Consider the following 27,115-nt stretch of genomic DNA (forward strand, 5'->3'; position numbering starts at 1 on the left):
GATGTGTGTCATGGACGCTCACTCTCCTGTGTCTCTGCGTGTGGATGTGTGTGCACGGACGCTCACTCTCCTGTGTCTCTGCATGTGGATGTGTGTGCATGGACGCTCACTCTCCTGTGTCTCTGCGTGTGGATGTGTGTGCATGGACGCTCACTCTCCTGTGTCTCTGCGTTTGTGTGCACCAACACTCATTCTTGGGTTCTGTTTCCCTAGAGAACCCTGCTTGATTCAACCAGATACATTAAAGGAATGAATTACTGACCGGAACCAACCATGGATGAATCAAAAAAGCAGTATGTTAAGTGAGAAGAACGCATCACACAATTCCACCTGTTATTGTGTGATTCCATTTGCACGTCATGCCCACCACAGGGAAGCCCACTGCGACAGAAGCAAGGTCAGCAGTTTCCAGGGGCGCCGAGGGTGGGGAGACCGCTAAGGGTCACGGCTTTGCTGGTGAGGGCGCTGAGCGTGTTCTAGGGTGGGTTTGCAGTGCAGTGAGCTCAGCCGCCCCCGCCACAGCCGCATCCCCTGCCAGAGCCTGCGTTTGAGTCCTGCTGCTCTGCCTCTGAGCCAGCTCCCTGCGAAGGCACCTGGGAAGGCAGCAGAGGATGGACCACATGCTTGGTCTGCTGCCCCGTGTGGGAGACGTGGAGTTCCAGATGGGGTTCAGACTCCTGCCACTGGGCTGCTCCAGCCCTGGGCATTGTGGCCATTTGGGAAGTGAGCCAACAGGTGGAAGATCTCATTCATTCTCTCTCTCTCCCTCTCTCCCTCTTTTGTCTTTCAAATAAATAAAATAAATATTTTTGAAGGTGGGGTGTTGAAGTATACACTGCTCCCTGGTCATTCTCTGCCCTTGGGTGTGGGCAGGCATAGAGAATGACCAGGGAGCCGTGTGCACCCCACACCCAGGGACAGAGAATGACCAGGGAGCCGTGTGCACCCCACACCCAGGGACAGAGAATGACCAGGGAGCCGTGTGCACCCCACACACAGGGACAGAGAATGACCAGGGAGCCGTGTGCACCCCACACCCAGGGGCAGAGAATGACCAGGGAGCCGTGTGCACCACACACCCAGGGGCAGAGAATGACCAGGGAGCTATGTGCACCCCACACACAGGGACAGAGAATGACCAGGGAGCATGTGCACCCCACACCCAGGGGCAGAGAATGACCAGGGAGCTGTGAGTGGAGGGCCAGGTGCTGTGGGGAAGGGCAGTGTTTAAATTCTGGCTGTTAGGGTGGAGGAGCGATCCTGTCGCATTATACCTGCCCTAGGCAAAGCTTAAATACAGGCCTTGCAGGGAGGGGTCTGACCCTCAGGTCACTTAGTTTCCTTCCAAAACAAGGCCCAGGACCCTACAAAGGAAACCAGCAAAATCCAGACGTAGGACATGAGATGGCATTCTGCAAAAAGTTACAAGGAGTAAAAAAATCCAGTTACTAGGAAAAATGTCAATCATCAGAAACAAATCAGAAGTGACAGACAATGGAATCAGCAGATTCAGTACAGCAGGTGTTGCAGTTACATTAGATCCCTAAGAGAAAACCACACGGGGAAGAGAGAAGTAGAATAAATTGAAGAAGAACCCAATGGAACTTTTTTTTTATCTTTTATTTAATGAATATAAATTTCCAAAGTACGACTCATGGATTACAATGGCTTCCCCCCCATACCATCCCTCCCACCCACAACCCTCCCCTTTCAAGATTCATTTTCGATTATCTTAATATGCAGAAGATCAACTTAGTATACCTTAAGTAAGTATTTCAACAGTTTGCTCCCACACAGAAACATAAAGTGAAAAATAATAGATGATTTTTTTTAAATGATGATGAAATCAGATCAGACCTATTGTCATGTTTAATCCCAGTGAGAGTCAAGTTGGGAATTGACAATTTCTTCTTCTTTTTTTTTTTTTTACAGAAGATCAGTTTAGTGCACATTAAGTAAAGATTTCAATTGTTTGCACCCCCATAGAAACACAAAGTGAAATATACTGTTTGAGTACTCGTTATAGCATTAAGCCTCAGTGTACAGCACATTAAGGACAGAGATCCTACATGAGGAGCAAGTGCACAGTGACTCCTGTTGTTGACTTTACAAATTGACACTCCTGTTTATGGCATCAGTAATCTCCCCATGCACCAGTCATGAGTTTCCAAGGCTATGGAAGCCCCTTGAGTTCTCCGACTCTTATCTTGTTTAGACACGGTCATAGTCAAAGTGGAGGTTCTCTCCTCCCTTCAGAGAAAGGCACCTCCCTCTTTGAAGACCTGTTCTTTCCACTGGGATCTCACTCACAGAGATCTTTTTGCCAGAGTGTCTTGGCTTTCCATGCCTGAAATACTCTCATGGGCTTTTCAGCCAGATCCGAGTGCCTTTAGGGCTGATTCTGAGGCCAGAGTGCTATTTAGGACATCTGCCATTCTATGAGTCTGCTGAGTATCTCACTTCCCATGTTGGATCACTCTCCCCTTTATTTATTCTATCGGTTAGTGTTAGCAGGTACTAGACTTGTTTATGTGCTCCCTTTGACTCTTAGTCCTTTCATTATGATCAGTTGTGAACTGAAATTGATCACTTGGAATAGTGAGATGGCATTGGCACATGCCACCTTGATGGGATTGAACTGGAATCCCCTGGTATGTTTCCAACTCTACCAATTGGGGCAAGTCAGCCTGAGCATGCCCCAAATTATACATCTCTTCCCTCTCTTATTCCCACTCTTATGTTTAACAGGGATCACATTTCAGTTAATTTTCAACACTTAAGAATAACTGTGTGATAATTACAGAATTAAACCAGTCATATTAAGTAGAACAGACAAAAAAAAATACTAAGAGGGATAATGTATTAAGTTGTCCATTAGCAGTCAGGGCTATGCTGATCAAGTCACCATTTCTCATAGTGTCCATTTCACTTCTGGAGGTTTCCTTTTTGGTGTTCAGTCAGTTGTCACCGATCAGGGAGAACATATGGTATGTGTCCCTTTGGGACTGGCTTACTTCACTCAGCATGATGTGTTCCAGATTCCTCCATTTTGTTGCAAATGACTGGATTTTGTTGTTTCTTACTGCGGTATAGTATTCTAAAGAGTACATATCCCATAATTTCTTTATCCAGTCTACCGTTGATGGGCATTTAGGTTGGTTCCAGGTCTTGGCTATTGTGAATTGTACTGCAATAAACATTAGGGTGCAGACCGCTTTTTTGTTTGTCAATTTAAACTCCTTTGGGTAAATTCCAAGGAGTGGGATGGCTGGGTCGAACGGTAGGGTTATATTCAGGTTTCTGAGGAATCTCCAGACTGATTTCCATAGTGGCTTGACCAGTTTGCATTCCCACCAACAGTGGGTTAGTGTCCCTTTTTCCCCACATCCTCGCCAGCATCTGTTGTTGGTAGATTTCTGTATGTGAGCCATTCTAACCAGGGTGAGGTGAAACCTCATTGTGGTTTTGATTTGCATTTCCCTGATTGCTAGTGACCTTGAACATTTTTTCATGTGCCTGTTGGCCATTTGGATTTCCTCTTTTGAAAAATGTCTATTGAAGTCCTTGGTCCATCTCTTAAGTGAACCCAATGGAACTTTAAGAGATGAGAAATACCATGGCTGAAAAAAAATTACTACAAAGGATAGCTAGATCAGGCACTGTAGAGAAAAGATCAATGAATTGTAGATGCAGCAACAGAATTCCTCCAAAATGAAACAGAAAGAAAAAAAAAACAGCAAAGAGTGAGCTGAGCGCCAATTATCTGTGGATTCTTATAATGCAGTGGCAATTTACATTCCTGAAATAGAGTCATAGAAAAAATATTTGTGGCTATAGTATCTGAAATGTTTCTAAGCTTGATGAAAATTATATATGAAATCCATTAGGGGCCAGCGCTGTGGCACAGGGGGTTAAGGCTCTGGCCTGAGGCACCAGTTCTGGTCCTGGCTGCTCCTCTTCCAATCCAGCTCTCTGCTATGGCTTGGGAAAGCAGTAGAAGATGGCACAAGTCCTTGGGATGGAAGATCTCTCTCTCTGTAACTCTGTCTTTCAAATAAATAAAATAAATCTTAAAAAAAAAGAAATCCATTAAGCTCAAGCAGACACCGTGATGAAACGCCACAATGAACACAGGGGGCTTCACAAAGGGAAATGTATGTTGTGGAAAAATACATGGATCTCAAATTATTTTGCACCAAAATGAGTTTATCTTTAAATTCTATTTTTCCAAAACCTTTTTGAAGTGCTCCTTTAGCCAAAAAAAAAAAAAAAAAAAAAAAAAAAAAAGCCAGAAAAACTCTTAAAAGCAGGGAGAGAAAATGAACATATGTACAAGGAAACAAAGTTAGAATGACTGCAGACTTCTCATCAGAAACTGTGCTGCTCAGAGGGCCATGGAGTACCCTGTGAAATGGAAAGCATGGGGGATGGGTGGGTGGATTGCTGGATAATTACTAAGTCCTGCTGACCTGTTAGGCATATTCAAGGAAAATAATGCTTTGAAAATGAGGGTAAAATGGAATCCTTTTTGGACAAACACAAGTTCCAAGAATTCACTTGAGAAGACCTACAGTGTAAGGAATTTGAATCAAATCCTCTAAACCTAAACCACAAGGATGTGAAACCAGTTGTCACACGGAACTTTGGATCGATACAAAAGAATGTAAAATGTTGAAATTGCTAAATATATGCATAAATATATTTTTGCCTCATTAAAATTTCTTAAACATTTAAATACTCAAGGCAAAAATACAAAAAAGATTTTGCAGTTAAAATTATGTAAGAGGCACAGCAGGTTAAAACCCCAGCCTGAGGAGCCGACATCCCATGTGGGCGCCGGGTTCCAGTCCCGGCTGCTCCACTTCCAATCCAGCTCTCTGCTATGGCCAGGGAAAAAAGTGGAAGATGGCCCAAGTCCTTGGGCCCCTGCACCCATGTGGGAGACCCAGAAGAAGCTCCTGGTCCCGGCTACGGACTGGCACAGATCCAACCGTTGCAGCCATTTGGGGAGTGAACCAATGGATGGAAGATCTCTCTCTCTCTCTCTCTCTCTCTCTCTCTCTGTCTCTCTCTCCGTAACTCTTTCACATAAATAAAAATAAGTCTTTAGCACTGGGTGTCAGCTTTGTGGTGTAGCCAGTAAAGCCAGCACCTTAGATGCCAACATCCCTTATTGGCTCCAGTTCAAGTCCTGGCTGCTCCACTTCCCCTCCAGCTGCCTGCTAACAGCTTGGGGAAACAGCAGAAGATGGCCTGGGTACGGGGACCCCTGCCGCCCAAAGCTTCTGATTCATGGCTTTGGCCTGGCCCAATGCCAGCCACTGCAGCCATCTGGGGACTGAACCAGCAGATGGAAGTGAAGCAGGCAGGCATACAGGCTAAAATTATTAATTTGTGAACTGGAAGACCACGTCTTCGCCACACCCCAGTGTGACCTCATGCCCCTACCTGATGCCTTTGCCACGCCCCTGAGTGGCCTCATTCCCCTACCTGGCCACACCTGGGTGCCAACCAGCCAATCAGGTTAATTAACCACTCCCCTTTGGAAGTGGGTTAAAAGCCGGGACATGGTGTAGCTCTTCTTCCCTGCCCTCTTGCCGAGAGGGGGCTTGCTGTAGCCCCGCGCCTCCAGGGTGCATGGCCTTCGGGCCGTGTGCTCTAGGCTTCCTGGCCTAGATGCTCATCCACGTGGCTGGTTCCTGGTGCTCGGTATGAACCCCCATTCACCTCCCTCCCCTAAATAAGCTCTCACTCTCCTATGCATCTTTCTCACTAAATAAAAGCTTAAAACGTACCATGCTGCCTCGTTTATCTGTGCCGGTATTTGGAATTCTTCTCTAAATATTAGGCAAGAACCCTCTTGGGCTTATTAATATCGGGGATTTAGTAATAAGCCCGTGGTGAACTTGAAGGCACCCCCAAATTCCGGTAGTACATGTGGCACCCTGAATAGCATTTCCAGCGAACTTTAAGGGGCCACATTTCAGTGTAAATTTTAGGGGGTCTTCTCTGATTTCAGAAGCACACTCTCTCTCTCTCTTGCTGTCTCTCCCTCTGTCTCCACAACGCTTACTTTCACATAAATAAGTAAATAAATAAAAAGAATTGTGCACTGTACATGAAATGTCAATATTATTTCTATATGGACTATGAGTTAAATAACTTACATATAATGTAAGTTAAATAAGTGCTTTATGTGGCCGGCATTGTGGAGAAGTGGGTTAAGCCATGGCCTCCAACGCTGGCATTCACATGGGCTTCAGTTCAAGTCTTGGATGTCCCACTTCCAATCCAACTCCCTGTTAACAGCCTGAGAAGGCAGCAGGAGGTGTTCCCGGTACTTGGGCCCCTGCCACCTAAGAGGGAGACCCAGATATAATCCTAACTCCTGGTTTCAATCTGGCCCAGGCTTGGCCCAGCCCTGGCCATTGTGGCAATCTGGGGAATGAATCAGCAGATGGAAGATTTCTTTCTCTCTGTTTCTGCCCCTCTTGCTCTGTAACTCTGTCTTTTAGATAAATAAATACATCTTCAAAACAAACAGATGCTTTAAAAATGAAACAAAGGAGTACAGCTTAAAAACAAATAGCATATATAAGTGGAATTGTGAAAATCACATACAGCCAATCCCAGTGAGAGTTGAATTTGAGGGAAAATAAATAAAGGAATGGTATAAATAAGAAAAAAAGCAAGATAGACGATTAAACTGAGCCATGTTGATAATTATATAACATGTAATTGCCCATTCTTCGATTAAAAGAATTTGCCAGATTGGTTTTTGTTTGTTTGTTTGTTTGTTTTTGTTTTGTTTTTGTTTTTGTTTTTTTTTTTTTGACAGGCAGAGTGGACAGTGAGAGAGAGAGACAGAGAGAAAGGTCTTCCTTTGCCGTTGGTTCACCCTCCAATGGCCGCCGCGGCCGGCGCGCTGCGGCCGGCGCACCACGCTGATCCGATGGCAGGAGCCAGGAGCCAGGTGCTTTTCCTGGTCTCCCATGGGGTGCAGGGCCCAAGCACCTGGGCCATCCTCCACTGCACTCCCTGGCCACAGCAGAGGGCTGGCCTGGAAGAGGGGCAACCGGGACAGAATCCGGCGCCCTGACCGGGACTAGAACCCAGTGTGCTGGCGCCGCTAGGCGGAGGATTAGCCTAGTGAGCCGCGGCGCCGGCTTGCCAGATTGTTTTTAAAGAAAAGACAAAAATTTTGTGTGATCTACAAGAAATTCATCTCACATGTGATGACAAAGACAGGTAAAAGTAACAGGATGGAAATAGATATACCACACAAACAACAGTCGAAATAGAGCGAGGTTGGCTCCAATACCTGCAGAGAAAACAGATTTCAGAGAAAGTATTATTAACAAGGATGAAGAAGCACATTTCAGGCACTTACAAAAGGGCTCTAGCAACCCCCCAATCCCAAACCCGGGCAAGCAATAAATGAGGGAGAAACCAATGGACTCAAAGAAGAGTAAGCGGATCGACCTCACAGTTGGAGTCTGGACACTCCTTCCTAACAGTTTATAGAACAAGTAAACAGAAACTCAGCGAAGGCATAAAAGACTTCAGTGACACTATTCACCTGGCTGACTAATTGATGTAAATATGTCCATTCAACAGCAAGCAAATATCCCTTCTTTTCAAGTGCAGATGGAACATTCGCCAAGCTAGACCACATGCTGGGCCAGAGAACAAGTCTCAGCAAAGTTAAAAGGACTGAAACCCTACAGAGTTTATGTTCCACCCACAACAGAATTTAGTAAGTCAACAACAGAAGAACCTGGAAAATCCCCAAATATCTGGAAATTAAACAACATTCTCTTAAATAACCCATGGGTTAGAGAAGAAATCACAAGGGGGATTAAGGTTACTTGGAACTAGATAAAAATAAAAACACAGCATATCCAAACTTGTAGATTAGAGCTAAAAAAAATCTAAACTTCTACTGCAAGAGGTCAAGAGTTTAAAAAAAATCCAAATTAAATCTAAAAATAGGAGGGAGGAGATAATAAACAGAGAAGTATTGTCAATGAAATGAGAAAACCAAAATATAATAACTAACATGAAAGACGAAAAGAGTGAAGTGATCAACCTCCAACTAGATGCGGCTAGGGAGAAACAGAAAACACAAATTGCTGTGTGGGGAAGGAGACATATCACTACCAACCCTGTAGACTGAAGAGGGTGAAAGGAAATAGGACCAACTTTACTCCAATATGCCAACAAATGAGACGAGTTCTTTCTTACAATGTGAATTTGCTTGTATTGGATCGACAGTCGTTGAATGTGAGTAGTGAGCATACAGATGTTCATTGTATGCTACTATCTTTTCTGTATCTTTGAAAATTTTTGGGACATGAAATTGGGCAAAATCAATGAGATTGCAAGGCTGGCCAGTGGAAGGCTCTCGCTCAGGTTAGCGCCGAGGAGAGGACAGGACGGATAGTGGGAGGACGTTGTGACCTTTGCACCCAGGGTGCAGGGCTGTGGCCCCCTCCTGTGTCGGGAAGAAGCCTCTCCCATGCTGGTGGGCTGTGGTCCCTCCTGCGGGACACCCACGGAGAAGCAGGGCCTGGATCGCTGGGCAGCCTGTCCTCCCCCTTGACAGGCAGCAGGACCAACAAAACACACTGAGTGGCTTTACCCAGTCGTCCAGCTACTTGGAGTAACTTGTAAAATGCCCAGGGCAGCGAGCAGCTGGGCCCTGCTTGGTAAACAGAAGCCTGACCTACTTAATTCGTTCCAGAGGTTGGAAACTCACACTGACATGGAACCTTGGCCTAATTGGATGCTAATTACTCATAGGAGCTCTGTTTACCCAAACTTCCCGTAAACCCAGCTCGGAATGCAAGGAGACCATGCATAAAGCAAGATGCTGCTAGGGGAATGACGGGAACTTATCAGTCCTTTTTTCAGAAATGATGTTGCTAATTGCACAAGAATAAACAACACAAGGGTTGATGCATCCCACATTTAGGGCTGAGATGAGCGTTCTTAAATTTCTCAGCCTAAATGTGAAAACCCCTGGTCGATGAGCGATCTTCCAAAAATTTCATGGAAAATGCCTATTATGAAAACAACATGCATGGATTTTAATTATTTTTGCCAAAACAATCTTATCTTTTAATTTCTTTTTCCCCATGAGGTTTATAAAGTCCCCTTGTTGCTTGGAAATGTATCCATTCTAAAACCAAGTTGTAGGAACAGATTTTCCTGTGTTGGATACCCTCTGTGATTAGAGTATCGGTGAGGGAAGCAAACTCACAGCTCCCGGCTTTTAAGGCGCGACCACTAGAAGGGGCTGAGGCTGCGCCGTCCTTCCTCCCTGGGTCTTGGCTGGCGTCTTGGGTAGAGACCTGGGGCAAGGACACCGAAACTGCCCGCAGGATGGGGCCGGGCGCTGGCCGGCTTCTCCGGGCCCCTCTGCGCTCAGGGCCACGCCAGCCCCTCCGCCAGCCCAGGCTCCAGGTTTAACCCAGGAAAATCTGTCCCAGGGTCCCATGCTGGGGAGGGGGTCCACCGCCCTTCCTCGGGTCCACAGAGGCCCCCGTGGTTCTCAGACAACGCAGGAAGCACTGTGAAGTCCAGGACACCTCAGGGTTTCTGTGCGGACCCCACAGGGAACAGCTCTTCTAAGGCGCAGCCCTGGGAGAAGCTGCATCCTCAGACAGGGGCTGCCCTGTCCCTGACCTTCTACCCCTGTCTGTTGGCCCGGCAAACTCAGGGCTCAGCTGGGTCTCGGCTGTGTACCTCTCGATGCTCCGTAACCTACCAGGCGTCTCCTCACTCCAGCCCCACCGCATCTGCTCCTTCTCAGCTCCGACCACTTGGCCAGTTTCTGGTTGCAGTGTGCTGGCTCCTGTATGCCCATCAAGTCCTCAGGGGATGATACAGAGGGTGACAGGTGCACATCTGTACAGCCCGACTTCAGCGGGCACCGCGGGTCTTCAGGAACTGACCTCCGGGTGTCAGGTGCCGTCTCGCCCGGTCCTCCAGGCGGGCTCAAGATGAAAGGCGCCATCCAGGAACAGCCACTCACGCAGGAATGAGGGCTGCAGCTACCGACAGCCCTGGGTCTCCAATATGGATGACTGAGCAAAAAAAAAAAAAAAAAAAAAAAAAAAAAAAAAAATCGAGCTCCAGGAAAATATACATAGGATGATCTTATTCAAAAGGGATTTCTAAAAATGCAAAGCCATTTGGCAGCTTTTGTGTGTGGGAAGGTTGGCTCCTTCGGCCCAGGTGTTCATGGTAAAAGTGTAAAACCGTGCACATTCTCGCAGTTACAGAAATAAACTCTGAACCTCCACAGCCTGGAGCACTGGCCACTCGCAGCTCTGTGGCCTCTGCGGGTCGCGCCGTGCTCTGTCTCCACAGCCTCGTCTCTGGTAGGGGTCATAAGGGCTGCAAGACGGTGCTTGGAGGATGGCACAGCGGATCTAAGTGTAGATTGAGTAAACCCAGTTGTTTCGCTGCCGTCATTCAATACGGACACAGTAAACTTGGCCGTGTGGATACCTCGGGGGTGAGGTTGCAGAGGGCAGCATTGGGGTCCTCCGCTGTATTTCTGGTGTTTGTGTTTCTCCCAAAGCTGGAGCCGACACGGCAGCTGCTGAGATCTGGGGAGGCTGCAGGGTGAAGCGTGCCTAGGCGTCCACTGGCGCCTCATTTCTGTAACTGTGTTCAAGATAGCTTAAGGTGGACGATGAAGGCAGGGAAAAACAAAGGGGGAAAAAAGAGCAAAAATCCCACCAATGCACCAGCCTTGAAGACCACGGAGGTCTGAGACAGAAAGCAGTGAAGGGGGCGGTCCGTTGAAGCCGTCCCAGCCAACCAATCAGAGAAGTAGCCTGGGGAGGCCACTCCCCCTGGGGGATGTTACCTGCTGCTGGGTCGTCTTCTTGGCACCCCCATGGGCAGCAGCCCTCGAATCCTCCTGATGAGGTCCCAGGCCCCAGGGGACCCCACAGAGGAGGCCCTAGAGCCAGAAACTCTTAACCCTGCCCAGGTCCCCACCGTTTGTATCAGGTGGGGGCAGGGAGATCGGACCAATGAGGACTCGAGTTTGTCCCCTGATCCCACTTAGGAGGGAGGAGGAAGTCACGTGTGGCTTCCAGTGGGGCTGTGCGGGCTGTGCTGGCGAATAGTCGGATGAGCCCAGATGACCACTTGTGAGGGTGCCTGGGAGGGAGGGGGTTGGGAAGGGGCTTGTGAGGAGGAGGAGTGGGAGGAGCTGCTGTGCAGGAGGTGGGGCTGGGGCAGAGCAGGGACCCCGGTTCTTGCTGGGGACTACAGGGCGATGGCATTCCTGGAATGTTCCTGCCTTAGCTGGCAGTGGGCACTGCACGGCCAGAGTGTTTCCCCTACAAGTCACGTGTTGACATCTTCACCCCCAAGATGGTGATAAAAAGGGGTGGGGCCTCTGCGGTGATTGGATCATGAGGACCAAACCCTCAGGAATGGGATGATACTCTTTTTTTTTTTTAATTTTTAATTTTTAAAAAAAGTCTACTAAGGTATACAAATGTCATGTATTTCATGGATAGGATTTAGGGGCACAGGGATACTTCCACCCTGCCTTCCTCCGCCTTCCTCTCCTAATCCCTCTCTAATTTTCACAATGACCTGCTTTCACTTTATGCTCAGAAGATCAACCCTACCCTAAGTAAAGAGTTCAACAAAGAGAACCAAGAAAAGAGCACACTGTTCCTGGGCGGTAGAGACAAGGGCTGGAACAGCGAATCCCGACATGGCCGTGTCACTCCTACGCACTCTGTTAGCACGAATCAGGGAAAGTGTCTGATATTTGGGACGATGTCCCTATAGAGACACCGGACAGATCTGTTCACCCCCCCGTGTGAGGACCCGTGGACGCCCCCTCTGGGGGATGGACCAGATGCTTTGGTCTAGGACTTTCCAGACTCCAGGCCCGTGACCGATACGTTTCTGCGGCTGCTTTACTACGGCAGCCCGACCAGGAGAAGGCAGGAGCTGTCCTCAGCGGCTGGCAGGTGCAACTCATCACTCTAGGGGCAACTTCTCTCACTGCCTGCCCCACGGCATGGACCAAGACAGAGGGTGCAGAGGTCACGTCTCCAAGATCCACGTTGTGTTCCAATGACCGGGGGATGGGTTGGTGGGTTGGTTTTGGAGGAAAGTGTGTGCTCATGGCCGGCGCCATGGCTCACTAGGCTAATCCTCCACCTTGCGGCACCAGCACACAGAGTTCCAGTCCCTGTCGGGGCGCCGGATTCTGTCCCGGTTGCCCCTCTTCCAGGCCAGCTCTCTGCTGTGGCCCAGGAGTGCAGTGGAGGATGGCTCAAGTGCTTGGGCCCTGCACCCCATGGGAGACCAGGAGAAGCACCTGGCTCCTGCCATCGGATCAGCGTGGTGCGCCGGCTGCAGCGCGCTGGCCATGGCGGCCATTGGAGGGTGAACCAACGGCAAAGGAAGACCTTTTTCTCTGTCTCTTTCTCTCACTGTCCACTCTGCCTGTCAAAAAAAAAAAAAAAAAAAGTGTGTGCTCAGACCAGATGGTTCCAGATGGACCCCGCACCCACCTGCGCCTCCCCTGCGCCCACCCTGTCTAAACTCACTCTCACCTCCTTGGAGCCCCTGTGGTAGAAGATGCATCTCCCACATGTGGTCTCCGGCCCTGGGCAGCAGCTGATTCCTGGGAAAAAATCAGTATCTCTTTCTCCGTCCTTTTTCTTTTGAATTTTTATTCATTTATTTGAGAGGCAGAGAAAGACCAGCCTGGTTTGTTTATTTATTTATTTTAAAGATTTATTTATTTATTTGAAAGGGTTACATACAGAGAGAAGGAGAGGCAGAGTGAGAGAGCGGTCTTCCATCTGCTGGTTCACTCCCCAATTAGCCACAACGGCCGGAGCTGTGCCGATCCAAAGCCAGGAGCCAGAAGCTTTCTTCTGGGTCTCCCACGCACCCATATGGGATGCCAGCTCTGCAGGTGGCGGCTTTGCCCGCTATGCCACAGCACCGCCCCCCAGCCTGGTTTATTTTTAATAAACCAGACCAGGCTGATTTATTCCCCAAATGCTTGCAACAGCCATTGAAGCTGAGAGCCAGGAATTCCATCTGGGTCTCCGATGTGTCTGGCAGGGGCGCAGGTACTTGAGCCATCAGCTGCTGCCTGGGGTCTGCGTTAGCGGGAAGCTGGAGCCAAGAGTGGAAGCTGGGAACTGACCTCTGGTGCTCTCTGTGGGACGCGGGCCGGAGGTGTCGTAACTGCTAGGTTAAAGACCTGGCCGCTTTTTCTTTCTTAGACGCGCGCAAGTCCAGGACTTCCTCCTGCACTTGGAGCCCTACGACTTCTCCTGCAGGTGTCAGGTGGCTGTCGGGGAGATGCTGTGTGTGGAAGGCCAGCAGGCGCCCACGTGTGGGACAGCATCCCCGGGAGAAGTGGCTTTGCCTGCATTTCGAGTGTGGCATGCTTGCTCAGGGAGGTGGGTGTCTGGGGACAGGAACATGGTTTTCTACAGATGCTGCTATGAGTGGGGGTGGACCTGTCAGGGGCCAGCCTGCAGCCCTGTGGCCCTGCACCTCTCATGCCCCCAAGGCCTGGAGCATTCGGGACAATGCTCTGAGGTTATCCCCCCACCCTGCCCCAACCTCCCATACACACCGGAAGGCCAGCTTCTGCACTGGTGCCCAGGCTGAGCCGGCCGTGGACAGAGAAGACATTTCTAAGGCTAGCTTCTAAGGCAGAGGTGGGGAATCATTTCTCTGCCAAGGGCCATTTGGATATTTATAACATAACTCACAGGCCACACAGAATTAGCAACTTAAAAATTAGCCAAGGCACCACTCTGTGCGGAAACCCAGGAGCCCCACTTTGGATTCCATGGTGGGAGTGCCCTAGGCCGTGACCAGGGATTCCCCACTCACAGGAAGGCCGTGTCGGGGGCAGGGAGCGGTGGGGGGACAGGTGAGCCCCTGACCTCAGCCACAAACTTAAGAAGTGTCCCACTTCACACTCACCGGTGTTGGCTGGAATAAAAAGAACAAGCGTGTTGATGAAGATGCGTGTTGATGAGGACGTGGGGACACTGGAAACCTTGGGGGTGCCAGGTGGGAGCGCAGGCGAGGCAGCCCACCTCTGGCGTATCTCAGTGAGAAATCAGACTCAGGTATGTGTGAGAATGTTCATAGCAGCGTTCTTCGGAGGGCCGGACGGCACAGACGACTCACGTGTGCGTCAGCATCGAATGGACACACACCACGTGCTCTGTCCGTGGGCAGCCTTGAGAATGAAAGAGGTCCTCACGCGAGCTGCAACATCACCCCGCACATGCTGGGCCTAGACAGGAGGGCCCCACAACAGCTAAATGCAGACAGGAAGTAAAAGGGGTTGCGAGGGACTCTGGGAGGGGGAAGTGAGAGTCACAGGTTAGAGGGAGGAGTTTCAGTTCGGGAAGATGACGGCGCTGTTTGCACAACCATGGGAGTATGGGTGCTGTTGAATGTACACTAAAAATGGCTGATGTGGTGAATTTTCTGTTATGTGTATTTTAGCAAAATAAGAAAAAACAAGCAGTTCCAAAAAGACTTTAGTACGACAGAATCCATGATGAACAAAATATAGCAGAATTGTAAATAAACATCAGTATTATTCGGTTTTCCTTCTGGCCAGGCTCTGATACAGTTCAGCCTGGTGCAACGGTTCACTGTCTCTGAGAATTTCTGTGCCACCCGTAACACGAGTGTGATCCCGCCCTCCTGCGGCAGGTGCACTGAGGCTCCCCGGGATTAGGTCATTTGCCCAAGGCCATCCTGTGCCCTTGGCCTCTGCAAAGCTGCCTCCCAATGGGACCCAGAGTTAGAGAGAAGGAGGTCCAGGGCTCAGGGCAGGGCAAGGTTTGATGGGCTTCCCTGAGAAAGGCCTGAGGGAGGAGGGAGATTTGCATCATGCAACTTCTATCTGCCGGTCTTGTAAGAGCCGGGCTAATGGCCGGCCTTTCCTCCTGTGGTTTTTGCTTAACTTCTTTTTAATTTCGCTGGTCCTTTAACGATGTGATTCTTTTGGCTCTATAATCTATCCTAATAAACACCATAATTATGAATTTCCCTGGCCGTGCTATGCTGAAGGTGAGTTCCTTCCCTGGCTCCCGGGAGAAAGAACTGGAAAGGCACCTTGGCTGGGACCTCTGCCATCCCCCGGGGCCCCAGTCACCACCTCCTGCTCAGTCAAGTTCAACTCTTTCCGGCTGGGACCTTGTCTGTCTTGGTCACAGCAGTACCCCCCAAACCTGCCTGATTTCTGGCACGTGGGAGGAGCTAAAGACATCTTTGTTTAATGAACGAATGCATGCACGAATGGGAAAATTCAATTCTGACCTGCATATAACCCCTAAAAAAGTGCACACAATCTGCATTAGTCATTTCTTCCTAACTACAATGGAATACCAGAGGTAACTCACTTTATAAAGGGTTTAATGAGCTCATGGTTGGAGGTTAAGTCCAAGAGGGAGTGGCCCCATGGGCTTGGGCTCTGATGAGGACTGAGGATGGCAGGGGTGGAGCAGGTGCAGGAGGGAGGCTGGCATGGGGATCTAGGAAGCAGAGAAAGCAGCCCGGTCTGAATTCGGGCTTTTATAGTCAACTCTGGCGGGAGCTGCCTTCCCCAGAGACCTACTGGGCCCATCTTCTGAACACCATCATTGGATTAGAGATTCTACCCTGTGAAATTATTTTTACATTTCTTTGAAAGGCAGAGAGAGAAAGAGAGAGAGAGAGAGAGAGAAAGAGAGAGAAGAATCTTTCATCTCCTGATTTGTTTCCCAAATGCCTGCAACAGCCAGGAATGAACCAGGCCAAAGCCAAGATCTCAAAACTCCATCAGTGCAGGTCCCCCTGTGGGTGGCAGGGACCCAGCTGCTTGAGACGTTGCCTGCGGCCTTCCAGGGTGCACATTAGCAGGCAGCTGGGGTCGGAAGCAAAGCCAAGGTTCAAACCCAGGAGCCCCAGTATGGGGTGCAGGTGTCTAAGCAGCGTTTTAACCTCAGCACCAACACCCACACCCCCACCCCTTTAGAACTCTTAACCTGGGGCTTTGTCTCCCTGCAGGAGTTCAGGAAGCACACTGCAACTGTAGCACACGCTTTCTCTCTCCTTCCCTTGCACTTGGGCTAGTGGTCAGAGTGAGCTGAGAAGTTTTGCAAAGTGAAATGAGGAAGCAGGTTGAGTTTGTGAGGCCTTACAGAGCCATATGTGGGAGGCCTACATGTAGTTCACATATATAGTATGTATTTACTGTGTGCCTAATATATTTTATGGATCTCTGCTTTCATGGGGGTGGACGGGATGGAATACGTGTTGCCAACCCCAAAGCAGATGAAAGCATACACCTTTCACCCAGCGCCGAGACGCAGGTGCTCCCGGAGGCGCGTGGGCGATGGAGCCATTGTGGCACAGAGGCGCTTGTCCCAGGCACATGCATTGCTCTGCGCTCTGAGGCCGTGACCGTCCCTTCGCGCCGTTCTCTGCAAAGAGCTTTGTCCCCCACCAGGCTGCTCCCCCATGGGGAAGGGGGGTCTTGGTGCCCTCACGATGATCTCCATCTCCAGGTCTGAAGGAGGAAGTGCCCCGAGCAGGAGGACAGTCCCCGTGGAGACAGGGGTGCGCTGGCGAGCGCGTGGGGGCTGCTGCAGCTCTCGCCTCTCTGAGTCCCAGCACCCAGCGTTCTGTCCCGGCTCCTTGTGCCCTTGTGTCTTTGCCTGTGCTGTGTCTCAGCCAGAGATGTGCCTGCCCCTGCAGCTTCCTGACGCCTGCCCCATAGCCACGTGGACATCCTCCCTCGCCCAGCTCTGCTGCCGGCAGCGGCGACTCCCGGGAGCCGTGCCAGGCCTCAGCCCCGCACCAAGCGCCGGGGCCGCAGTCCGCAGAGGAAGAACATCTCTGAGTGATTCCCAGGTCCTGTGAGTCCGACAGGCACAGGAGAACTCCTGCAGGCCCCTAAGTGTGCAGCTCAGGGGCCGCCTCCTCCAGACAGCCCTCCCCAGCTGGTTACAGAGACGGTGAGAGGGCTGAGCACAGCCCGGGTAATGGACCTGCCGCCTGCGCGAGCATTTCTCCTTCTTGGCCGTGTGCCTGGGTGGAGGGAACATCTGACTCTCAGAATCCCGCACAACTCCCTGCACCCAGGCTGGGAAGGCCTCGCCCCTGGGAATCCCCACCCCGCCCCGGAGCCCTGGGTGCACCTGCTCCTGGAGTCCCTGTTGTGGGAGCACCTGAGCGGTGAGACCACCAGTCACGAGCCTTCAGGTAGCATAGGAACCCAATGGAGGAGCAAGAACGATGTGCCCGGGGCTGGCGCCATGGCGCACTGGGTGAAGCCACCACCTGGACACCTGCGGTGGAGCGCTGGGCCGTGTCCAGTCCAGCATCCCTGCTGGTACATAGCCGACCCTGCTCCAGCCTGGCCCCGAGAGCTGCTTCCTGGGTCTTGTGCCATCTCTGCTTTCCGCCTGCAGGTCGCCTCTTTCTCATCTTGGACCTCTGGATGCTGTCACCCCCGGGGGGTCCCCTATCAGCCCTGGGTGGCCCCCTGTTACCCTGTCACCTGGGGGGGTTCCCTGTCACCCCGAGTGGCCCCCGTGGTCCCCTCGCCCTGTTGGAGAAGTCTGCAGATCAGGCATCACCACCCTTCGTCATGGGACCTTGTCCCCCGGAGTGTGAGTCGGGGGTGCACCAGCTTCCTGGGCTCTCCTCCCCAGCGCTGCCCACCCACTCCCTGAGAACTGTGCTGAAGACCGGGGGCAGCTCTGGGCGTTGACTGAGGCATGACAGAGTCAACGCAGTCCACACACATTTCCCATGGGATCAGCCCAATGCGCCAGTCTCATGCCAGACCTCTTCCGTGCCGTATTCCAGCCTGTGTGTCCCTGGGAGGCCCCTCTGGCCGTGACTTCCAGTGCACCGGCAGGAAATGGAGGACGCAGGACAGAGGGTGGGGGCCATTCTGCTGGGCCCTTGACAGCTCCCCGCAGGCTGCCATGGCACCACCCCCGCCCGCTGCCCGGTCCGGACGGCTCTCCACCCCTGAGCACTCCTCGTCCTGCACACAGCTCTCCGCAGCCCTCCTCACCAGAGCCTCTTTGCACCTGGGACGAGCTGGGTTTTGCTGGGCGGCAACGCCGTGTGACACACGGAGGGAAACAATTTGTGTCTCAATTCTGCGTTTTCCTTCGTTACTATATAACATCTAAAAGTGCTTGTGTGTCTGTGTGTGTGAGTGCGTGTGCATTTACCATCAAGGGCAAAGTTTGTTTCTTGCTGCACAAAATTAAGCTCAATTTAAGCAGCAAACACTATTTTAAAAGGAACTACCAAGGTTTAAAAAACTCAAAAGCCAAACAACAGATTGCATACTGTCAGCTCCTCAGAATTAACCTGTGACATCAGGGCTCCATCAATGAGGCAAATTATGAGATCTGAGTGGCGGTATTGAAGTTCTGCTCGTTGTTTCATAAAACCAATCTGAATCCACTCAGGTGACTATGAAGTGACTTGGACGGAGTTACACGAGCACCCGGCAGCGTGCGGCGATGCCCTTTATTGCCTTTGGCAGCTCTATCCGTGCCACGCTTCAATTATGTCCTACATCTTTCATCTAAGTCAAAGCACAATGGGTATACTGTGTAATTCAAGAGCTCCAAGGACTCAGGAATAATGTATTCATAAGAACAAAATGGAATGACGCTTCATTGGAAAATTACAAGCTTAGAAATTGCAATGCTATATCTCCTTGAATAAGAACAATCAACTTCAACAAAATGGCAGTTAACCTGGAGAGAGACAAAATCGCTACAGAGACAGCGCAGGCAGGCGCCCTGCTGTCAGCCCCCCAGGAGACCCCTGGGGTCCCAGCCCCCCCAGCACCATCCTCCTCCTCCCCGGAGCACTGATGGCTCAGAGCAACCTCTGGGCCCTCCCAGCCTCCGTGGCTGTGAATGGAGGAGCAGGAGCAATGGGGCCCCCTAGGACCGGCTGGAACTGGAACTCCATGCCAGCCACGGTTTGTCTGTGGCCAGCACTTGCTCAGCTGGCTGGGCTCTCTCTCCTGGACGAAACACCTGCCCAGCTTCCCGGAGCCCCTTTCTCCTGTCCAGTATGTGCACACGGGAGGGACGTGTGCTTGCCTGTGCTTCGCTCATGTCCTGTGGAGGTGGTAGCTTGCACGCACTGCTGGGGAGGGCCCCTCGGGGCTGACTCGGCTCCGCCCACCTCGGCTCGTTTTCTCTGAGGCTGTGCCCCCACTTCCTGCCATGATTCAGGTGGGGTTTGAAGCCGCTGCAGCAGGTTCGGGATCTCGTGTGCCAGCAGGGCCGTTCACATGGCTCTATGGGGAGACTCCACTTTTCCAGGAAGCTCCTTGTCCATGGCATGGTACACAGGACACGCGTTCAGTCCCCTGCATCAGTGACATCGTCTGAGCCACTGCTGCCAGCACATGGGGGCTCCTCCTGCACGGCTTCCCCCCCGGCTCTGTGCCCGGCTCCCGTGCCAGCCGACCTCTGGGCAATCTGCAAATGCGTCCAGCACGTGCTCACCACAGACACATCGGCTCAGGGCCCCTCCGCAACCTGTCTCGCGTGTGCCCGGGAGGGACCCGGCCTGCCTTCTCCTGCCCCCTCTCCTGGATTCTTTGTGTCCATCTCCAGTTCTGGGCTGAGTTCTTCTGGGCTTTCTGGAGCTCTCCTCTGCCGCCCTGGGAGCCCGGGAGTCACGTCTTGCCTCAGCGACCCGGGGAAGCCCAGCGGTGCCGCTTTGCTGTGCCTTTCCCCGGAAGGCGGCCATGTCCTGCAGGGAAGTGGCCTCGGTGCTTCCCAGGGCCAGCAGCAGGGGCGCCGTCTCCCCCAGGAGTGCCCACAGGGGTGCCCGGGCTTGGGGCCCGTGTCCAGTTTTCTGCCCATCTTCCCAGGGCCGCGCTGGGGCTGGGCGCCCTTGGCTCCGCCTGGTCCTCTTCTGGAGGGTGTGGCCTTGGAACTGCAGAGACCCTGCCCCCAGGGCCGCCCAGGAGCCTGGGGACGTGTCTCCTGCTGTCTGCCAGCAGCCCCAGGACTGGCTGCAGGGGCATTTCGGGGCCGTCCACAGCTCCGCAGGGCTCCCAGCTCTGCCTCTGCCTGCCTGTATCCTCGGGCCCCAGCTGACCTCGGGAACCTGGTGGAATGTTCCATCTCCACCCTACCAGGCATTGGACGACCAAGGTGGGTCGGGGGAAGGGAGGCCAGCTGGGCTCTAGAGACAGTGACCCTGCTTTTGCTCTGGTCACTGCACCAACAGAAGGTGGTGTGGCCAGTGCTGGGCACTGGAGATGGGGGACAGCAGCCAGGGCTCCGCAAAAGCCACGGCTTTTCCTTGTCTAAAGAAGTCTTACTTGTCATTCACCTCTAAGGAGAAATTCACTGCCTGTGTCAATTTATCTGTAGCTGATGGTGCTTGCTTTCTTTTTCTTTTAAGATTTTTTTCTCTGAAAGTCAGAGTTGTAGAGACAGAGGGAGAGACAGAGAGAGAGAGAGGGAGAGAGAGAGAGGTCTTCCCTCCTCTGGTTCACTCCCCAGATGGCCACAACGGCTGGAGCTGGGCTGATCCAAGGCCAGGAGCCAGGAGCTTCTTCCGGGTCTCCCACATGGGTGCATAGCAGGGAGCTGGATCTGAAGTGGAGCAGCTGGGACTCGAACCCACACCCACATGGAATGCCAGCATCACAGATTACGGTTTTCCCCACTATACCACAAGGCCAGCCCCAGTGCTTTCTTTCTATCAGCACTTTAAGTGTCTGGCCCACTGCACTCTGTCTTCTCGCTGGTGTGGTTCTGAGAAGCCCAGCTCTGCCGTAAGGCAGCCATTCCCCCTCTGGATTCCTCCACAATGTTCTCTGTGTCTTTGGGGCTCTGCAGTCTAAGAAATGCCCAGGCAGAACTGATTAATATCCATCCTGCCTGCTGCCCTCTCAGCTTCTTGGTTCTGTGGTTTGATTTCTCATTCACATTCCCATCACACGTAAACCACACCTTTTATGAGTGTCCCACAGTTCTTAGATTCTGTGCTCCACTTTGCGAGCTCAGATACTAGTTGAGAGGCAGAGAGAGAGCCCTCCCACCCACGAATCACTCCCCAGATGTCTGCTGTGGCTGTGGCTGGGCCACGCAGAAGTCAAGAGCCAGCAACTTGATGATGTCTCCCACGGGGGTGGCAGGGACCCGGTTCCTGAAACCAGTGCTTGCTCCCTCCCCGGGCCTGAATTAACAGGAAGCTGGAGCTGGGAGCAGGGCCAAGATGGGGGCCCAGGTCCTGGATCCGGGACACAGGCACCCCAGGTGGCATCTGAACCGCTGCACCAAACGCCTGCCCAGGGCTCGTTTTTGGGGTCTTTTGTCCTCTTCAGCCGACAAACACCGGGGGAAGCATCCCCAGGGAGTCCTCCTCCCCCACGACGGTGCTCCCGCTCCCCAGGGAGTCCTCCTCCCCCATGACGGTGCTCCCGCTCACTCCTCTCATCACACGGGCAGTTCTGCGAGAGTTTGAGTGGGGGATCCTTAGGCATCTGCCCAACAGTCCTGATTGAGCTTGTTCTGAATTCTTTCTGCTGCCGAATCTTGAGAACTCTTCCAAGGGCGCCTGCTTGTGTTCAGTTAACAATGGAAAAGAGACTCCACGGAGTGGCTACCCTGCCAGGGCCCTTGGTCCCTTAGGCATCCTCGCTTACGAAAGTGTCTTGAACTTGATGGAGCTTGAGTTCTGAATGACGTTTATATTTTGCATGTATATCCTTTAACTCCGTTTTAAAGTCCCCTCATAGGAGAAGAAAGTGAAGAAGATAAGAGAATTAGAGCTGGAGGCCGGCGCCGTGGCTCACTTGGTTAATCCTCCGCCTGCGGCGCCGGCATCCCATATGGGCACTGGGTTCTAGTCCCGGTTGCCCCTCTTCCAGTCCAGCTCTCTGCTGTGGCCTGGGAGTGCAGTGGAGGATGGCCCAAGTGCTTGGGCCCTGCACCCGCATGGGAGACCAGGAAGAAGCACCTGGCTCCTGCCTTCGGATCGGCACAGCACGCCGGCCGTAGGGGCCATTTGGGGGGTGAACCAACGGAAGGAAGACCTTTCTCTGTCTCTCTCACTGTCTAACTCTGTCAAATAAAAAAAAATTTAAGAAAAGAGAGAATTAGAGGTGAAATTCCTGGCAAATACAAATTCCAAAAAGAGGAAAGAGAAAGAAATACACAGGACAAATTGTCCAAGAAATAATACAAGCGGCCGCTGTGGTGACAGAGGAGCAAAGCCACTGCACTGTGATGCCGGCATCCCGTATGGGCACCGGTTTGAGTCCCAGCTGCTCCACTTCTTATCCAGCTCTCTGCTATGGCCTGGCAAAGCAGCAGAGGATAGTCCAAGTGCTTGGGCCCCTGCACCCATGTGGGAGACTTGGAAGAAGCTCCTGGCTCCTGGCTTTGGCCTGGCCCAGCCTGGCCTTTTTGGCCATTTGGGAAGTGAACCAGCAGATGGAAGACTCTCTCTCTCTCTCTCTCTCTCTCTCTCTCAACTCTGCCTTTCAAATAAATAAATCTTTTTTTTTTTTTTTTAAAGAAAGCCTGTAAGACCAGTCCTTCCGGTTGAGTGATGTTGATCTCCCGTCCCAAGGCCCAGGCCCAGGCCAGTCTTTACCTGTTGGGGGCAGACACGAGGGGTCCAGGAGCTGCCGGCGGGAGCACAGCCAGTGTCTGGGAGCACAGTCCTTAGGAGCCCCACACAGGGAGCAGGGAGCGACGCCTCTGGAGTCCGGAGGGTGCAACATTTCTCACCCACGGAATTCTTGGAGCTTCTCAGCCGGCCGCACGCACGAGGACAGAGGCGTGGCCGGCCCTCCAGGCAGGACGCCAACCTCGCCTGCACCCTTTCTCACGTGCTCCTCCAAAACCAAGGGAGAGGTAGGGGTGGAGCTGCAGCAGGGAGCCGGCCCTGGGGAGCAGAGAAGGAGCCCTCGGGGTGACAGTTGTGCAGGGGCCGAGGACTCGGGCCATCTTCCACTGCTTCCCCAGGCCACAGCAGAGAGCTGGATGGGAAGTGGAGCAGCCGGGACTTGAACTGGCGCCCATATGGGATGCTGTTGTTGCCGGCCCCTCCCCTTGCCTTTTTTTTTTTTCTGTGAAAAATATCCTTTCTTAAGATTACAGCACTGACAAGTGGAGATTCATTTTGTATTTCCACAGCTGGAAAAACGGAAGGTCAGGAAGCCGGAGCCCACGTTTGCATCGCTGTGGGACTTGCAGGGGACATGGAGCGCACGTCGGGGCCTCTGGACAGGGGCTGCTGCTGGGGTCCGCCTCACGGCGCGCGTCGCTGACAGCCACGTGTCCCGCCACCGCCCCAGACGGTGATCTGCTCTGTGTTGTATGGCTCAGCAACGACCTGGTGACCGCGGTCATGAGCGGGTAAAGGAACTGCGGGAGCCCGGGGTGTGTCGTAGCTCGAGAGTTGTTTTGGAACGGTGCTTAGGGGTCGAATATCCTTTCATGCTCGGTGTATCATTAACCGGGCCAGGAACGCGTCCACATCAGAGTTTCCAAAACAGGGTCCCTGCTTCATCACCGCCGTTCAGCACCCCGACACTGGCTGTTGGAAGGAAGTGTGCACGTCTAACTGGCACAGTGCAGGCTCGGACGGGGCTGCCTGGGCTGCGTGGGCCGTGCCAGGGTGGGAGGGAGCAAGCAGGTGATCGCGTCTCACAGCAGCAGAGTGCGGCGGCACCAGGCTCTGGCTTCTGTAACAACTGCCTCTCTTATTTATTTATTTATTTATTTATTTATTTTTGACAGGCAGAGTGGACAGTGAGAGAGAGAGACAGGGAGAAAGGTCTTCCTTTTGCCGTTGGTTCACCCTCCAATGGCCGCCGCGGCTGGCCCACCGCGCTGATCCGATGGCAAGAGCCAGGTGCTTTTCCTGGTCTCCCATGGGGTGCAGGACCCAAGCTCTTGGGCCATCCTCCACTGCACTCCCGGGCCACAGCAGAGAGCTGGACTGGAAGAGGGGCAACCGGGACAGAATCCGGCGCCCCGACTGGGACTAGAACCCGGTGTGCCGGCACCGCAGGCGGAGGATTAGCCTAGTGAGCCGCGGCGCCGGCCACAACTGCCTCTCTTGGGAGCTCACCCCAGGAGACGGCCTTCCTGCCCTTGGGGACCTAAGGATCCCCCTCCCTGCCCCGCTCCCATTATGAGACCCCACCTCTTAAGGGCTCCTGATGCTACCACCCTGGGGACCCAGTTCCCAACCCGTGAATCCTAGAAGCACAAACCACACTGAGACTTAGCAGGTGTGTTCCTTGAGCCGGGCAGCATTCGCCTGTCCCGGGGTAGGTTGTAGGAGGGGGTTCCTTCACTCCCAGAGGGGCGCAGCTGTTGGAGACCAGCCCGGATCGCCCTGGAGGGCGGTCACGCTAGCCTAGGCAATTCCTTAAAGAACCTGTCCTTTCCAACTTAGGTCGGGAGCTGGGACAGTGGCCCGAGACTGAGTATCGTGGTTCCAGGGGAGCCTGGCTGACCTCGGCTAGGAGGGCCTTGAAGCCACAGCACCTGCTGAGGTCAGAATGTGCTGCCCAAGTCCTACATCAGAAACCGGATCCCGGAGCCACAGCGTTGTGCGGTGGGGCCTTTGGGGTGGTTTTTACCGTTTTTGGACCGTGAGGGCTCAGTGCACCTGGGTGGAGTGGCGCAGCTGTAACATGGCCTGGCGGGACGGTCCGCATTTGCAACTTCTACAACACTGGCCCTGAGAGTCAAAAATATTTTGGCACCAAAGTGATCTCTTAGTTCCATTTTTGCGCAAAGTTTTTGAAGCACTATTTATTTATTTGAAAGGTGGAATTACAGAGAGGCAGAGGCAGAGAGAGAGAGAGAGAGAGAGAGAGAGAGAGGTCTTCCATCTGCTGGTTCACTCCCCAAATGGCCACAACTGCTGGAGCTGGGCTGACCCAAAGCCAGGAGTCAGGAGCCTCTTCCAGGTCTCCCACGCGGGTGCAGGGGTCCAAGGACTTGGGCCATCTTCTACGGCTTTTTCAGGCCACAGCAGAGAGCTGGACCGGAAGTGGAGCAGCCGGGACTCAAACCCACACCCATATGGAATGCTAGCACTGCAGGCAGTGACTTTACCTGCTATGCCACAGCACCAGCCCCAAAACTTTCCCTTTTTAAAGAATACTGTTGTTTGTATAGCACATCCTGCTCTTCCTGAAATCGCTCGTTTTACTTTTCTATCGCGGCCCCAGCAAATGCCCGCAGGGTCAGGGCCTTCAAGCAATGGCCCCGGATTACCTGGCGGCTCTGTAGAAGTTGGAGTCGGCTCAACCGGTTTCTCTGCCGTGGCTTCCCCAAGCCCGAGGGGGGACATGGCCCAGCTTCGCTCTCGCTGGCATGCTCTGGAGAAAGCCCACTGCCTGGCCAGCGGGATCCAGCTCCCTGTGGGTCGGAGGCCGAGGTCCCCACGTCCTTGATGCTGGTCACCTGGGAGCTGCCCCGAGCTCTGAGCCGTCTCTCAGTTGGCCCTCACTGCATCTCCAAGCCGGCGAAGTGTGTGCTACTTACTGCAGGCCTCCAGGGATGAGGGAAAGAGGACAGCCTCATGGAGGCAGCCCTCGGGGGAGCCCGGCCTTGAGCCCATGCAGAGAGCCGGCTCAAGGCCACTGGCTGATTCAACACCTGGGTTCACCTGCCCGCCTCCCTGGTCTCTTCTGGGAATCACCATTGGCTGAACCAAGAGGAAGCAAGAAGAACAGAAATCTGCTTGTGGCCAACGCCCTGGAGGGCAGCAGGACGAGGACCGAGAGTGGAAATGGAAGGACAAACTGACCAGACTGTGACCCAGGGGTCGTGAGAAGCGAGCGGCGAGGGCTCTCCTGCCGCGGCAGAGGGAGGCGCGTGGCTGGGAGGCTCCCCAGCCTAGCAGAGCGGCAGGAGCACCAGCCAAGCGGGGGGGGGGGGGTGTTCAGATGCCCAGGCTGCGCCCAGGAGCACGAGGCCCCGCGTCCCCTGGGGCTCCCCGAGGGGAGTGGGTCCTATTTCATTGTCTCCCTCTTGCTTCCCCTACCCACAGTTCTTTACCCGGCGAGCGACGACCTACCGCCACCGAACCCCCTGAGCCTGTCACGCAGGTCCATCACCAGCGAATCAGTTCCCAGGACCTTGCACAGGACCCAGCCCTGTGCAGATTGCCAAGGGCGACAACTGCAGGGTCCACACGAAGCTGGAGCGGCCTTGACTTTGAAGTCTGTGCACATTCAGCATCGCATCGCCCCTGCATGTCGTGTCGCGTTTATTCGGACCTTCTCCGGACTACAGTGGCTCAGATTTGTTTATCAATAACACACGCAGGCAGGATGTGGGCACGGCGGTTAAGGGTCCATTTGGGACACCCGCACCCCCTATCGGAGCGCCGGGTCGTGTTCCGGCACCACTGCCGACTCAGCTGCCTGCTAGTGGGGACTCTGGGGGGCAGCAACGATGGCTGAAGAGCTTGGGTCCCTGCAACCCATGTGGGCACCCAGGTTGTGTTCCAGGCTCCCAGCTTCAACTTGGCCCTGCCCTGACTGTTGAAGGCATTTTTAAAAAATGATTTTATTCATTTATTTGAGAAGTAGAGTTACAGGTATGGGGGAGGTCTTCCATCTGCTGGTTAACTTCCCAAATGGCCACAACTGCTGGAGCTGGGCTGACCCGAAGCCAGGAGCTTCCTCTAGGTCTCCCACACAGGTTCTTCCATGCAGGTGCAGGGGCCCAAGGACTCGGGCCATCTTCTACCAGGCCACAGCAGAGAGCTGGTTGGAAGAGGAGCAGCCTAGCACCCATATGAGATGCTAGCATTGCAGGCAGAGGCTTAGCCCACCATGCCACAGTGCCAGCCCCTGTTGCAGGCATTTAGGGAATAAATTAGAGGATGGGAGATCTCTCTTTGTATTGCTTTGTCTCTTCAAATAAATGAAATAAATATTTTTTTTAAAAATGTAGAATCATCTTAACCAAAGCTATGATGTCCCTCATTGGTTAAATTGGCAAAACAATGGTGTTTCTTTGCCTGCCCATGACTGTACTGAGATTTTTACTTCACT

This window comes from Oryctolagus cuniculus, chromosome 4, assembly GCF_964237555.1.
Source record: "Oryctolagus cuniculus chromosome 4, mOryCun1.1, whole genome shotgun sequence".
NCBI lineage: Eukaryota > Metazoa > Chordata > Mammalia > Lagomorpha > Leporidae > Oryctolagus > Oryctolagus cuniculus.